The sequence below is a fragment of the Engystomops pustulosus genome, chromosome 7, assembly GCF_040894005.1.
Source record: "Engystomops pustulosus chromosome 7, aEngPut4.maternal, whole genome shotgun sequence".
In the NCBI taxonomy this organism is placed as follows: Eukaryota; Metazoa; Chordata; class Amphibia; order Anura; family Leptodactylidae; genus Engystomops; species Engystomops pustulosus.
This window is the reverse complement of record NC_092417.1, coordinates 888787-904968: the sequence shown is the minus strand read 5'-3', so window position 1 is coordinate 904968 and position 16182 is coordinate 888787.

Sequence of the window (16182 nt, the reverse complement as noted above, 5' to 3'; positions counted from 1 at the left end):
CCACATTTATTACTGACTACATCACATTTATTACTGACTGTATCACATTTATTACTGACTGCTCCACATTTATTACTGACTGTAGCACATTTATTACTGACTGCATCACATTTATTACTGACTGCATCACATTTATTACTGACAGTATTACATTTATTACTGACTGCTCCACATTTATTACTGACTGTTGCACATTTATTACTGACTGCATCTCATTTATTACTGACTGTTTTACATTTATTACTGACTGCATCACATTTATTACTTACTGCTTCACATTTATTACTGACTGCTCCACATTTATTACTGACTGCATCACATTTATTACTGACTGCTCCACATTTATTACTGACTGTATCACATTTATTACTGACTGTATCACATTTATTACTGACTGCTCCACATTTATTACTGACTGTATCACATTTATTACTGACTGTATCACATTTATTACTGACTGTATCACATTTATTACTGACTGCATCACGTTTATTACTGACTGCTCCACATTTATTACTGACTGCTTCACATTTATTACTGACTGCTCCACATTTATTACTGACTGCTCCACATTTATTACTGACTGCATCTCATTTATTACTGACTGCTCCACATTTATTACTGACTGCATCACAATTATTACTGACTGTATCACATTTATTACTGACTGCTCCATGTTAATTACTGACTACATCACATTTATTGCTGACTGCATTACATTTATTACTGACTACATCACATTTATTACTGACTGCTCCACATTTATTACTGACTGCTTCACATTTATTACTGACTGCTCCACATTTATTACTGACTGTATCACATTTATTACTGTCTGTATCACATTTATTACTGACTGCTCCACAGTTATTTCTGACTGCTCCACATTTTTAACTGACTGCTCCACATTTATTACTGACTGCTCCACATTTATTACTGACTGCTCCACATTTATTACTGACTGCATCTCATTTATTACTGACTGCTCCACATTTATTACTGACTGCATCACATTTATTACTGACTGCATCACATTTATTACTGACTGCATCACATTTATTACTGACTGTATCACATTTATTACTGACTGCTCCACATTTATTACTGACTGCATCTCATTTATTACTGACTGATCGACATTTATTACTGACTGCTCCACATTTATTACTGACTGCTCCATATGTATTACTGACTGCTCCACATTTATTACTGACTGCTCCACATTTATTACTGACTGTATCACATTTATTACTGACTGCATCACATTTATTACTGACTGTATCACATTTATTACTGACTGCTCCACATTAATTACTGACAGTATTACATTCATTACTGACTGCTCCACATTTATTACTGACTACATCATATTTATTAATGACTGTATCACATTTATTACTGATTGCATCAACTTTATTACTGACTGTATCACATTTATTACTGACTGCAAAACATTTATTACTGACTGCTCTACATTTATTACTGACTGCTACACATTTATTACTGACTGCTCCACATCTATTACTGACTGCTTCACATTTATTACTGACTGTTCCACATTTATTACTGACTACTCCACATTTATTACTGATTGAATCACATTTATTACTGACTGTATCACATTTATTACTGACTGCTCCGCATTTATTACTGACTGCTCCACATTTACTACTGACTGCTCCACATTTATTACTGACTGCTCCACATTTATTACTAACTGTATTACATTTATTACTGACTGCTCCACATTTATTACTGACTGCTCCACATTTATTACTAACTGTATTACATTTATTACTGACTGTTCCACATTTATTACTGACTACTCCACATTTATTACTGATTGAATCACATTTATTACTGACTGTATCACATTTATTACTGACTGCTCCGCATTTATTACTGACTGCTCCACATTTACTACTGACTGCTCCACATTTATTACTGACTGCTCCACATTTATTACTAACTGTATTACATTTATTACTGACTGCTCCACATTTATTACTGACTGCTCCATATTTATTACTGACTGCATCGCATTTATTACTGACTGCTCACATTTATTACTGACTGCTCCACATTTATTACTGACTGCATCTTATTTATTACTGACTGCTCCACATTTATTACTGACTGCTCCACATTTAATACTGACTGTATCACATTTATTCCTGACTGCTCCACATTTATTACTGACTGCTCCACATTTATTACTGACTGCTCCACATTTATTACTGACTGCTCCACATTTATTACTGACTGTATCACATTTATTACTGACTGTATCACATTTATTACTGACTGCATCACGTTTATTACTGACTGCTCCACATTTATTACTGACTGCTTCACATTTATTACTGACTGTATCACATTTATTACTGACTGCTGCACATTTATTACTGACTGTATCACATTTATTACTGACTGTATCACATTTATTACTGACTGCATTACATTTATTACTGACTGCTCCACATTTATTAATGACTGTATCACATTTATTACTGACTGCATTACATTTATTACTGACTGCTCCACATTTATTAATGACTGTATCACATTTATTACTGACTGCATCACATTTATTACTGACTGCATTACATTTATTACTGACTGCTCCACATTTATTACTGACTGCATCACATTTATTACTGACTGCTCCACATTTATTACTGACTGCATCTCATTTATTACTGACTGCTCCACATTTATTACTGACTGCTCCACATTTAATACTGACTGTATCACATTTATTCCTGACTGCTCCACATTTATTACTGACTGCTCCACATTTATTACTGACTGTATCACATTTATTACTGACTGTATCACATTTATTACTGACTGCATCACGTTTATTACTGACTGCTCCACATTTATTACTGACTGCTTCACATTTATTACTGACTGCTCCACATTTATTACTGAATGCTCCACATTTATTACTGACTGTATCACATTTATTACTGACTGCTCCACATTTATTACTGACTGTATCACATTTATTACTGACTGTATCACATTTATTACTGACTGCATTACATTTATTACTGACTGCATTACATTTATTAGTGGCTGTATCACATTTATTACTGACTACATCACATTTATTACTGACTGTTCCACATTTATTACTGACTGTTCCACATTTATTACTGACTGCTCCACATTTTTACTGACTGCACCACATTTATTACTGACTGTATCACATTTATTACTGACTGTTCCACATTTATTACTGACTGTATCACATTTATTACTGACTGCTCCACATTTAATACTGACTGCTCCACATTTATTACTGACTGCATCACATTTATTACTGACTGCTCCACATTTATTACTGACTGCATCACATTTATTACTGACTGCATCACATTTATTACTGATTAAATCACATTTATTACTAACTGCATCACATTTATTACTGACTGCTCCACATTTATTACTGATTACGTCACATTTATTACTGATTACATCACATTTATTACTGACTGCTTAACATTTATTACTGACTGCACCACATTTATTACTGACTGTATCACATTTATTGCTGACTACATCACATTTATTACTGACTGTTTCACATTTATTACTGACTGTATCACATTTATTACTGACTGCTCCACATTTATTACTGACTGCTCCACATTTATAACTGACTGTATCACATTTATTACTGACTGCTCCACATTTATTACTGACTGCACCACATTTATTACTGACTGCTCCACATTTATTACTGACTGCTCCACATTTATAACTGACTGTATCACATTTATTACTGACTGCTCCACATTTATTACTGACTGTATCACATTTATTACTGACTGCTCCACATTTATTACTGACTGCTCCACATTTATTACTGACTGCATCACATTTATTACTGACTGCATCACATTTATTACTGAATACGTCACATTTATTACTAACTGCATCACATTTATTACTGACTACATCATATTTATTACTGACTGTATCACATTTATTACTGACTGTATCACATTTATAACTGACTACATCACATTTATTACTGACTGCTTCACATTTATTACTGACTGCACCACATTTATTACTGACTGTATCACATTTATTACTGACTGCTCCACACTTATTACTGACTGTATCACATTTATTACTGACTGCTCCACATTTATTACTGACTGCTCCACATTTATTACTGACTGTATCACATTTTTTACTGACTGCTTCACATTTATTACTGACTGCTCCATATTTATTACTGACTGCATCACATTTATTACTGACTACATCACATTTATTACTGACTGCTTCACATTTATTACTGACTGCTCCCCATTTATTACTGACTGTATCACATTTATTACTGACTGCTCCACATTTATTACTGACTGCTTCACATTTATTACTGACTGTATCACATTTATTACTGACTGTATCACATTTAAAACTGACTGCTCCAAATTTATTACTGACTGCATCACATTTATTACTGACTGCTTCACATTTATTATTGACTGCTCCACATTTATTACTGACTGTATCACATTTATTACTGACTGCTTCACATTTATTACTGACTGCCCCACATTTATTACTGACTGTATCACATTTTTTACTGACTGCTCCACATTTATTACTGACTGTATCACATTTATTATTGACTGCTCCACATTTATTACTGACTGCTCCACATTTATTACTGACTGCATCACATTTATTACTGAGTGCATCACATTTATTACTGACTGCAGCACATTTATTACTGACTGCTCCAAATTTATTACTGACTGCATCACATTTATTTTTGACTGCTCCACATTTATTACTGACTGCTTCATATTAATTACTGACTGCTTCACATTTATTACTGACTGCATCACATTTATTACTGACTGCTCCACATTTATTACAGACTGCATCACATTTATCACTGACTGCTCCACATTTATTACTGACTGCATCACATTTATTACTGACTGCTCCACATTTATTACTGACTGTATCACATTTATTACTGACTGCTCCACATTTATTACTGACTGTATCACATTTATTACTGACTGCTCCACATTTATTAATGACTGCTTCAAATTTATTACTGACTGCTCCACATTTTTAACTGACTGCTCCACTTTTATTACTGACTGCTCCACATTTATTACTGACTGTATCACATTTATTACTGACTGCTCCACATTTATTACTGACTGTATCACATTTATTACTGACTGCTCCACATTTATTACTGACTGCTCCACATTTATTACTGACTACATCACATTTATTACTGACTGTATCACATTTATTACTGACTGCTCCATATTTATTACTGACTGCATGACATTTATTACTGACTGTATCACATTTATTACTGACTGCTCCACATTTATTACTGACTGTATCACATTAATTACTGACTGCTCCACATTTATTACTGACTGTATCACATTTATTACTGACTGCTCCACATTTATTACTGACTGTATCACATTAATTACTGACTGCTCCACATTTATTACTGACTGTATCACATTTATTACTGACTGCTCCACATTTATTACTGACTGCTCCACATTTATTACTGACTGCTCCACATTTATTACTGACTGTATCACATTTATTCCTGACTGCTCCACATTTATTACTGACTGTATCACATTTATTACTGACTGCATCACATTTATTACTGACTGTATCACATTTATTACTGACTGCTTCACATTTATTACTGACTGCATCACATTTATTACTGACTGCTCCACATTTATTACTGACTGTATCACATTTATTACTGACTGCTCCACATTTATTACTGACTGTATCACATTTATTACTGACTGCTCCACATTTATTACTGACTGTATCACATTTATTACTGACTGCTCCACATTTATTAATAACTGTATCACATTTATTACTGACTGCTCCATATTTATTACTGACTGCATGACATTTATTACTGACTGTATCACATTTATTACTGACTGCTCCACATTTATTACTGACTGTATCACATTAATTACTGACTGCTCCACATTTATTACTGACTGTATCACATTTATTACTGACTGCTCCACATTTATTACTGACTGTATCACATTTATTACTGACTGCTCCACATTTATTACTGACTGTATCACATTTATTACTGACTGCTCCACATTTATTACTGACTGCTCCAAATTTATTACTGACTGTATCACATTTATTACTGACTGCTCCACATTTATTACTGACTACATCACATTTATTACTGACTGCATCACATTTATTACTGACTGTATCACATTAATTACTGACTACATCACATTTATTACTGACTGCTCCACATTTATTACTGACTGTATCACATTTATTACTGACTGCTCCACATTTATTACTGACTGTATCACATTTATTACTGACTGCTCCACATTTATTACTGACTGCTCTACATTTATTACTGACTGCATTACATTTATTACTGACTGCTCCACATTTATTACTGACTGCTCCAAATTTATTACTGACTGTATCACATTTATTACTGACTGCTCCACATTTATTACTGACTGCTCCAAATTTATTACTGACTGTATCACATTTATTACTGACTGCTCCACATTTATTACTGACTACATCACATTTATTACTGACTGCATCACATTTATTACTGACTGTATCACATTAATTACTGACTGCTCCACATTTATTACTGACTGTATCACATTTATTACTGACTGCTGCACATTCATTACTGACTACATCACTTTAATTACTGACTGCATCACATTTATTACTGACTGCTCCACATTTATTACTGACTGCTCCACATTTATTACTGACTGCATCACATTTATTACTGACTGCATCACATTTATTACTGACTGCTCCACATTTATTACTGACTGCATCACATTTATTACTGAATGCTCCACATTTATTACTGACTGCTCCACATTTATTACTGACTACATCGCATTTTTTACTCACTGCTCCACATTTATTACTGACTGCTCCACATGTATTACTGACTACATCACATTTTTTACTCACTGCTCCATATTTATTACTGACTGCATCACATTTATTACTGACTGCTCCACATTTATTACTGACTGTATCACATTTATTACTGACTGCTCCACATTTATTACTGACTGCATGACATTTATTACTGACTGTATCACATTTATTACTGACTGCTCCATATTTATTACTGACTGCATGACATTTATTACTGACTGTATCACATTTATTACTGACTGCTCCACATTTATTACTGACTGTATCACATTTATTACTGACTGCTCCATATTTATTACTGACTGCTCCACATTTATTATTGACTGTATCACATTAATTACTGACTGCTCCACATTTATTACTGACTGTATCACATTTATTACTGACTGCTGCACATTCATTACTGACTACATGACATTTATTACTGACTGCATCACATTTATTACTGACTGTATCACATTTATTACTGACTGCTGCACATTCATTACTGACTACATCACATTAATTACTGACTGCATCACATTTATTACTGACTGCTCCACATTTATTACTGACTGCTCCACATTTATTACTGACTGCATCACATTTATTACTGACTGCATCACATTTATTACTGACTGCTCCACATTTATTACTGACTGCATCACATTTATTACTGAATGCTCCACATTTATTACTGACTGCTCCACATTTATTACTGACTACATCACATTTTTTACTCACTGCTCCACATTTATTACTGACTGCTCCACATGTATTACTGACTACATCACATTTTTTACTCACTGCTCCATATTTATTACTGACTGCATCACATTTATTACTGACTGCTCCACATTTATTACTGACTGTATCACATTTATTACTGACTGCTCCACATTTATTACTGACTGCATGACATTTATTACTGACTGTATCACATTTATTACTGACTGCTCCATATTTATTACTGACTGCATGACATTTATTACTGACTGTATCACATTTATTACTGACTGCTCCACATTTATTACTGACTGTATCACATTTATTACTGACTGCTCCATATTTATTACTGACTGCTCCACATTTATTATTGACTGTATCACATTAATTACTGACTGCTCCACATTTATTACTGACTGTATCACATTTATTACTGACTGCTGCACATTCATTACTGACTACATGACATTTATTACTGACTGCATCACATTTATTACTGACTGCATCACATTTATTACTGACTGTATCACATTTATTACTGACTGCTGCACATTTATTACTGACTGCACCACATTTATTACTGACTACATCACATTTATTACTGACTGCATCACATTTATTACTGACTGCATCACATTTATTACTGACTGTATCACATTTATTACTGACTGCTGCACATTCATTACTGACTACATGACATTTATTACTGACTGCATCACATTTATTACTGACTGCATCACATTTATTACTGACTGTATCACATTTATTACTGACTGCTGCACATTCATTACTGACTACATCACATTTATTACTGACTGCATCACATTTATTACTGACTGTATCACATTTATTACTGACTGCTGCACATTTATTACTGACTGCACCACATTTATTACTGACTACATCACATTTATTACTGACTGCATCACATTTATTACTGACTACATCACATTTATTACTGACTGCATCACATTTATTACTGACTGTATCACATTTATTACTGACTGCATCACATTTATTACTGACTGCTCCACATTTATTACTGACTGCTCCAAATTTATTACTGACTACATCACATTTATTACTGACTGCATCACATTTATTACTGACTGCATCACATTTATTACTGACTGTATCACATTAATTACTGACTGCTCCACATTTATTACTGACTGTATCACATTTATTACTGACTGCTGCACATTCATTACTGACTACATCACATTAATTACTGACTGCATCACATTTATTACTGACTGCTCCACATTTATTACTGACTGCTCCACATATATTACTGACTGCTCCACATTTATTACTGACTGTATCACATTTATTACTGACTGTATCACATTTATTACTGACTGCTCCACATTTATTACTGACTGCTCCACATTTATTACTGACTGTATCACATTTATTACTGACTGCTCCACATTTATTACTGACTGCTACACATTTATTACTGACTGCTCCACATTTATTACTGACTACATCACATTTAATACTGACTGCTCCACATTTATTACTGACTGTTCCACATTTATTACTGACTGTATCACATTTATTACTGACTGCTCCATATTTATTACTGACTGCATGACATTTATTACTGACTGTATCACATTTATTACTGACTGCTCCACATTTATTACTGACTGTATCACATTTATTACTGACTGCTCCATATTTATTACTGACTGCTCCACATTTATTACTGACTGTATCACATTAATTACTGACTGCTCCACATTTATTACTGACTGTATCACATTTATTACTGACTGCTGCACATTCATTACTGACTACATCACATTTATTACTGACTGCATCACATTTATTACTGACTGCTGCACATTCATTACTGACTACATCACATTTATTACTGACTGCATCACATTTATTACTGACTGTATCACATTTATTACTGACTGCTGCACATTCATTACTGACTACATCACATTTATTACAGACTGCATCACATTTATTACTGACTGCTCCACATTTATTACTGACTGCACCACATTTATTAATGACTGTATCACATTTATTACTGACTGCATCACATTTATTACTGACTGCTCCACATTTATTACTGACTGCTCCTCATTTATTACTGACTGTTCCACATTTATTACTGACTGCATCACATTTATTACTGAATGCTCCACATTTATTACTGACTGCTCCACATTTATTACTGACTGCTCCACATATATTACTGACTCTATCACATTTATTACTGACTCTATCACATTTATTACTGACTGCTCCACATTTATTACTGACTGCTTCACATTTATTACTGACTACATCACATTTATTACTGACTGCTCCACATTTATTACTGACTGCTTCACATTTATTACTGACTGCTTCACATTTATTACTGACTGCTTCACATTTATTACTGACTGCATCACATTTATTACTGACTGCTCCACATTTATTACTGACTGCTTCACATTTATTACTGACTACATCACATTTTTTACTCACTGCTCCACATTTATTACTGACTGATCCACATTTATTACTGACTACATCACAATTTTTACTCACTGCTCCATATTTATTACTGACTGCATCACATTTTTTACTGACTGCTCCACATTTACTATTGACTGCATCACATTTATTACTGACTGTTCCATATTTATTACTGACAGTATCACATTTATTACTGAATGCTCCACATTTATTACTGACTGCTCCACATTTATTACTGACTGCTCCACATTTATTACTGACTACATCACATTTTTTACTGACTGCTCCACATTTATTACTGACTGCATCACATTTATTACTGACTGCTCCACATTTATTACTGACTGCTCCACATTTATTACTGACTGCATCTCATTTATTACTGACTGCTCCACATTTATTCCTGACTGTATCACATTTATTACTGACTGCTCCACATTTATTACTGACTGCTCCACATTTATTACTGACTGCATCACATTTATTACTGACTGCTCCACGTTTATTACTGACTACATCACATTTATTGCTGACTGCATCACATTTATTACTGACTGCATCACATTTATTACTGACTGTTCCACATTTATTACTGACTGCATCACATTTATTACTGAATGCTCCACATTTATTACTGACTGTATCACATTTATTACTGACTGCTCCACGTTTATTACTGACTACATCACATTTATTGCTGACTGCATCACATTTATTACTGACTGCATCACATTTATTACTGACTGTTCCACATTTATTGCTGACTGCATCACATTTATTACTGACTGCATCACATTTATTACTGACTGTTCCACATTTATTACTGACTACATCACATTTTTTACTGACTGCTCCACATTTATTACTGACTGCATCACATTTATTACTGACTGCTCCACATTTATTACTGACTGCTCCACATTTATTACTGACTGCATCTCATTTATTACTGACTGCTCCACATTTATTCCTGACTGCTTCACATTTATTACTGACTGCTCCACATTTATTACTGACTGTATCACATTTATTACTGACTGTATCACATTTATTACTGACTGCTCCACATTTATTACTGACTGCTCCACATTTTTAACTGACTGCTCCACTTTTATTACTGACTGCTCCACATTTATTACTGACTGTATCACATTTATTACTGACTGCTCCACATTTATTACTGACTGCTCCACATTTATTACTGACTGTATCACATTTATTACTGACTGCTCCACATTTATTACTGACTGTATCACATTTATTACTGACTGCTCCACGTTTATTACTGACTGCTCCACATTTTTTACTTACTGCTCCACTTTTTTTACTGACTGCTTCACATTTATTACTGACTGTATCACATTTATTACTGACTGCTCCACATTTATTACGGACTGTATCACATTTATTACTGACTGCTCCACATTTATTACTGACTGTATCACATTTATTACTGACTGCTCCACATTTATTACTGACTGTATCACATTTATTACTGACTGCTCCACGTTTATTACTGACTGCTCCACATTTATTACTTACTGCTCCACTTTTTTTACTGACTGCTCCACATTTATTACTTACTACTTCACATTTATTACTTACTGCATCACATTTATTACTAACTGCATCACATTTATTACTGACTGCTCCATATTTATTTCTTACTGCTCCACTTTTTTTACTGACTGCTTCACATTTATTACTTACTGCATCACATTTATTACTGACTGCTCCACATTTATTACTAACTGCATCACATTTATTACTGACTGCTCCATATTTATTACTGACTGTATCACATTTTTTACTGACTGCTCCACATTTATTATTGACTGCTCCACATTTATTACTGACTGCTCCACATTTATTACTGACTGCTACACATTTATTACTGACTGCTCCACATTTATTACTGACTGTATCACATTTATTACTGATTGCTCCACATTTATTACTGACTGCTCCACATTTATTACTGACTGTATCACATTTATTACTGACTGCTCCACATTTATTACTGACTGCTTCACATTTATTACTGACTACTTCACATTTAATACTTACTGCATCACATTTATTACTGACTGCTACACATTTATTACTAACTGCATCACATTTATTACTGACTGCTCCACATTTATTACTGATTGTATCACATTTATTACTGACTGCTCCACATTTATTAATGGCTGTATCACATTTATTACTGACTGCTCCACATTTATTACTGACTGCTCCACATTTATTACTGACTGCTCCACATTTATTACTGGCTGTATCACATTTATTACTGACTGCTCCACATTTATTACTGACTACATCACATTTTTTACTCACTGTTCCATATTTATTACTGACTGCATCACATTTATTACTGACTGCTCCACATTTATTAATGACTGTATCACATTTATTACTGACTGCTCCACATTTATTACTAACTGTATCACATTTATTACTGACTGCTCCACATTTATTACTGACTACATCACATTTAATACTGACTGCTCCACATTTATTACTGACTGTTCCACATTTATTACTGACTGTATCACATTTATTACTGACTGCTCCATATTTATTACTGACTGCATGACATTTATTACTGACTGTATCACATTTATTACTGACTGCTCCACATTTATTACTGACTGTATCACATTTATTACTGACTGCTCCATATTTATTACTGACTGCTCCACATTTATTACTGACTGTATCACATTAATTACTGACTGCTCCACATTTATTACTGACTGTATCACATTTATTACTGACTGCTGCACATTCATTACTGACTACATCACATTTATTACTGACTGCATCACATTTATTACTGACTGCTGCACATTCATTACTGACTACATCACATTTATTACTGACTGCATCACATTTATTACTGACTGTATCACATTTATTACTGACTGCTGCACATTCATTACTGACTACATCACATTTATTACAGACTGCATCACATTTATTACTGACTGCTCCACATTTATTACTGACTGCACCACATTTATTAATGACTGTATCACATTTATTACTGACTGCATCACATTTATTACTGACTGCTCCACATTTATTACTGACTGCTCCTCATTTATTACTGACTGTTCCACATTTATTACTGACTGCATCACATTTATTACTGAATGCTCCACATTTATTACTGACTGCTCCACATTTATTACTGACTGCTCCACATATATTACTGACTGTATCACATTTATTACTGACTCTATCACATTTATTACTGACTGCTCCACATTTATTACTGACTGCTTCACATTTATTACTGACTACATCACATTTATTACTGACTGCTCCACATTTATTACTGACTGCTTCACATTTATTACTGACTGCTTCACATTTATTACTGACTGCTTCACATTTATTACTGACTGCATCACATTTATTACTGACTGCTCCACATTTATTACTGACTGCTTCACATTTATTACTGACTACATCACATTTTTTACTCACTGCTCCACATTTATTACTGACTGATCCACATTTATTACTGACTACATCACAATTTTTACTCACTGCTCCACATTTTTTTAATGACTGCTTCACATTTATAACTGACTGTATCACATTTATTACAGACTGCTCCACATTTATTACTGACTGCTTCACATTTATTACTGACTGCTCCACATTTATTACTGACTATATCACTTCTATTACTAACTGCTCCACATTTTTACTGACTGCTCCACATTTATTACTGACTGTATCACATTTATTACTGGCTGTATCACATTTATTACTGACTGCTCCACATTTATTACTGACTGCATCACATTTATTACTGACTGCTCCACATTTATTACTGACTGCATCACATTTATTACTGACTGCTCCACATTTATTACTGACTGTATCACATTTATTACTGACTGCTACACATTTATAACTGACTGTATCACATTTATTACTGACTGCTCCACATTTATTACTGACTGCATCACATTTATTACTGACTGCTCCAAATTTATTACTGACTGCTCCACATTTATTACTGACTGCTCCACATTTATTACTGACTGTATCACATTTATTACTGACTGCTCCACATTTTTTTAATGACTGCTTCACATTTATAACTGACTGTATCACATTTATTATAGACTGCTCCACATTTACTACTGACTGCTTCACATTTATTACTGACTGCTCCACATTTATTACTGACTATATCACTTCTATTACTAACTGCTCCACATTTTTACTGACTGCTCCACATTTATTACTGACTGTATCACATTTATTACTGGCTGTATCACATTTATTACTGACTGCTCCACATTTATTACTGACTGCATCACATTTATTACTGACTGCTCCACATTTATTACTGACTGCATCACATTTATTACTGACTGCTCCACATTTATTACTGACTGTATCACATTTATTACTGACTGCTACACATTTATAACTGACTGTATCACATTTATTACTGACTGCTACAAATTTATTACTGACTGTATCACATTTATTACTGACTGCTCCACGTGTATTACTGACTGTATCACATTTATTACTGACTGCTCCACATGTATTACTGACTGCATCACATTAATTACTGACTGCTCCACATTTATTACTGACTGTATCACTTTTATTACTGACTGCATCACATTTATTACTGACTGTATCACATTTATTACTGACTGCATAACATTTATTACTGACTGCTCCACATTTATTACTGACTGCATCACATTTATTACTGACTGTATCACATTTATTACTGACTGCTCCACATTTATTACTGACTGCTCCACATTTATTACTGACTGCTCCACATTTATTACTGACTACATCACATTTATTACTGAGTGCTACACATTTATTACTGACTGTATCACATTTATTACTGACTGCTCCACATTTATTACTGACTGTATCACATTTATTAATGACTGCTTCACATTTATTACTGACTGCTCCACATTTATTACTGACTGCTTCACATTTATTACTGACTGCTCCACATTTATTACTGACTGTATCACATTTATTACTGACTGCTCCACATTTATTACTGGCTGTATCACATTTATTAGTGACTGCTACACATTTATTACTGACTGCATCACATTTATTACTGACTGCTACACATTTATTACTGACTACATCACATTTATTACTGACTGCTCCACATTTATTACTGACTGTATCACATTTATTACTGACTGCTCCACTTTTATTACTGACTGTATCACATTTATTACTGACTGCTCCAAATTTTTTCTGACTGCTCCACATATATTACTGACTGTATCACATTTATTACTGACTGCTTCACATTTATTACTGACTACATCACATTTATTACTGACTGTATCACATTTATTACTGACTGTATCACATTTATTACTGACTGCTTCACATTTATTACTGACTGTATCACATTTATTACTGACTGCTTCACATTTATTACTGACTACATCACATTTATTACTGACTGTATCACATTTATTACTGACTGTATCACATTTATTACTGACTGCTCCAAATTTATTACTGACTGTATCACATTTATTACTGACTTCTCCACATGTATTACTGACTGTATCACTTTTATTACTGACTGCTCCACATTTATTACTGACTGCTCCACATTTATTACTTACTGCTCCACTTTTTTTACTGACTGCTTCACATTTATTACTGACTACTTCACATTTATTACTGACTGCATCACATTTATTACTGACTGTATCACATTTATTACTGACTGCTCCACATTTATTACTGACTGCATCACATTTATTACTGACTGCATCACATTTATTATTGACTACTTCACATTTATTACTGACTGCTCCACATTTATTACTGACTGCATCACATTTATTACTGACTGCATAACATTTATTACTGACTGTAACACATTTATTACTGACTGTATTACATTTATTACTGACTGCTCCACATTTATTACTGACTGCTCCACATTTATTACTG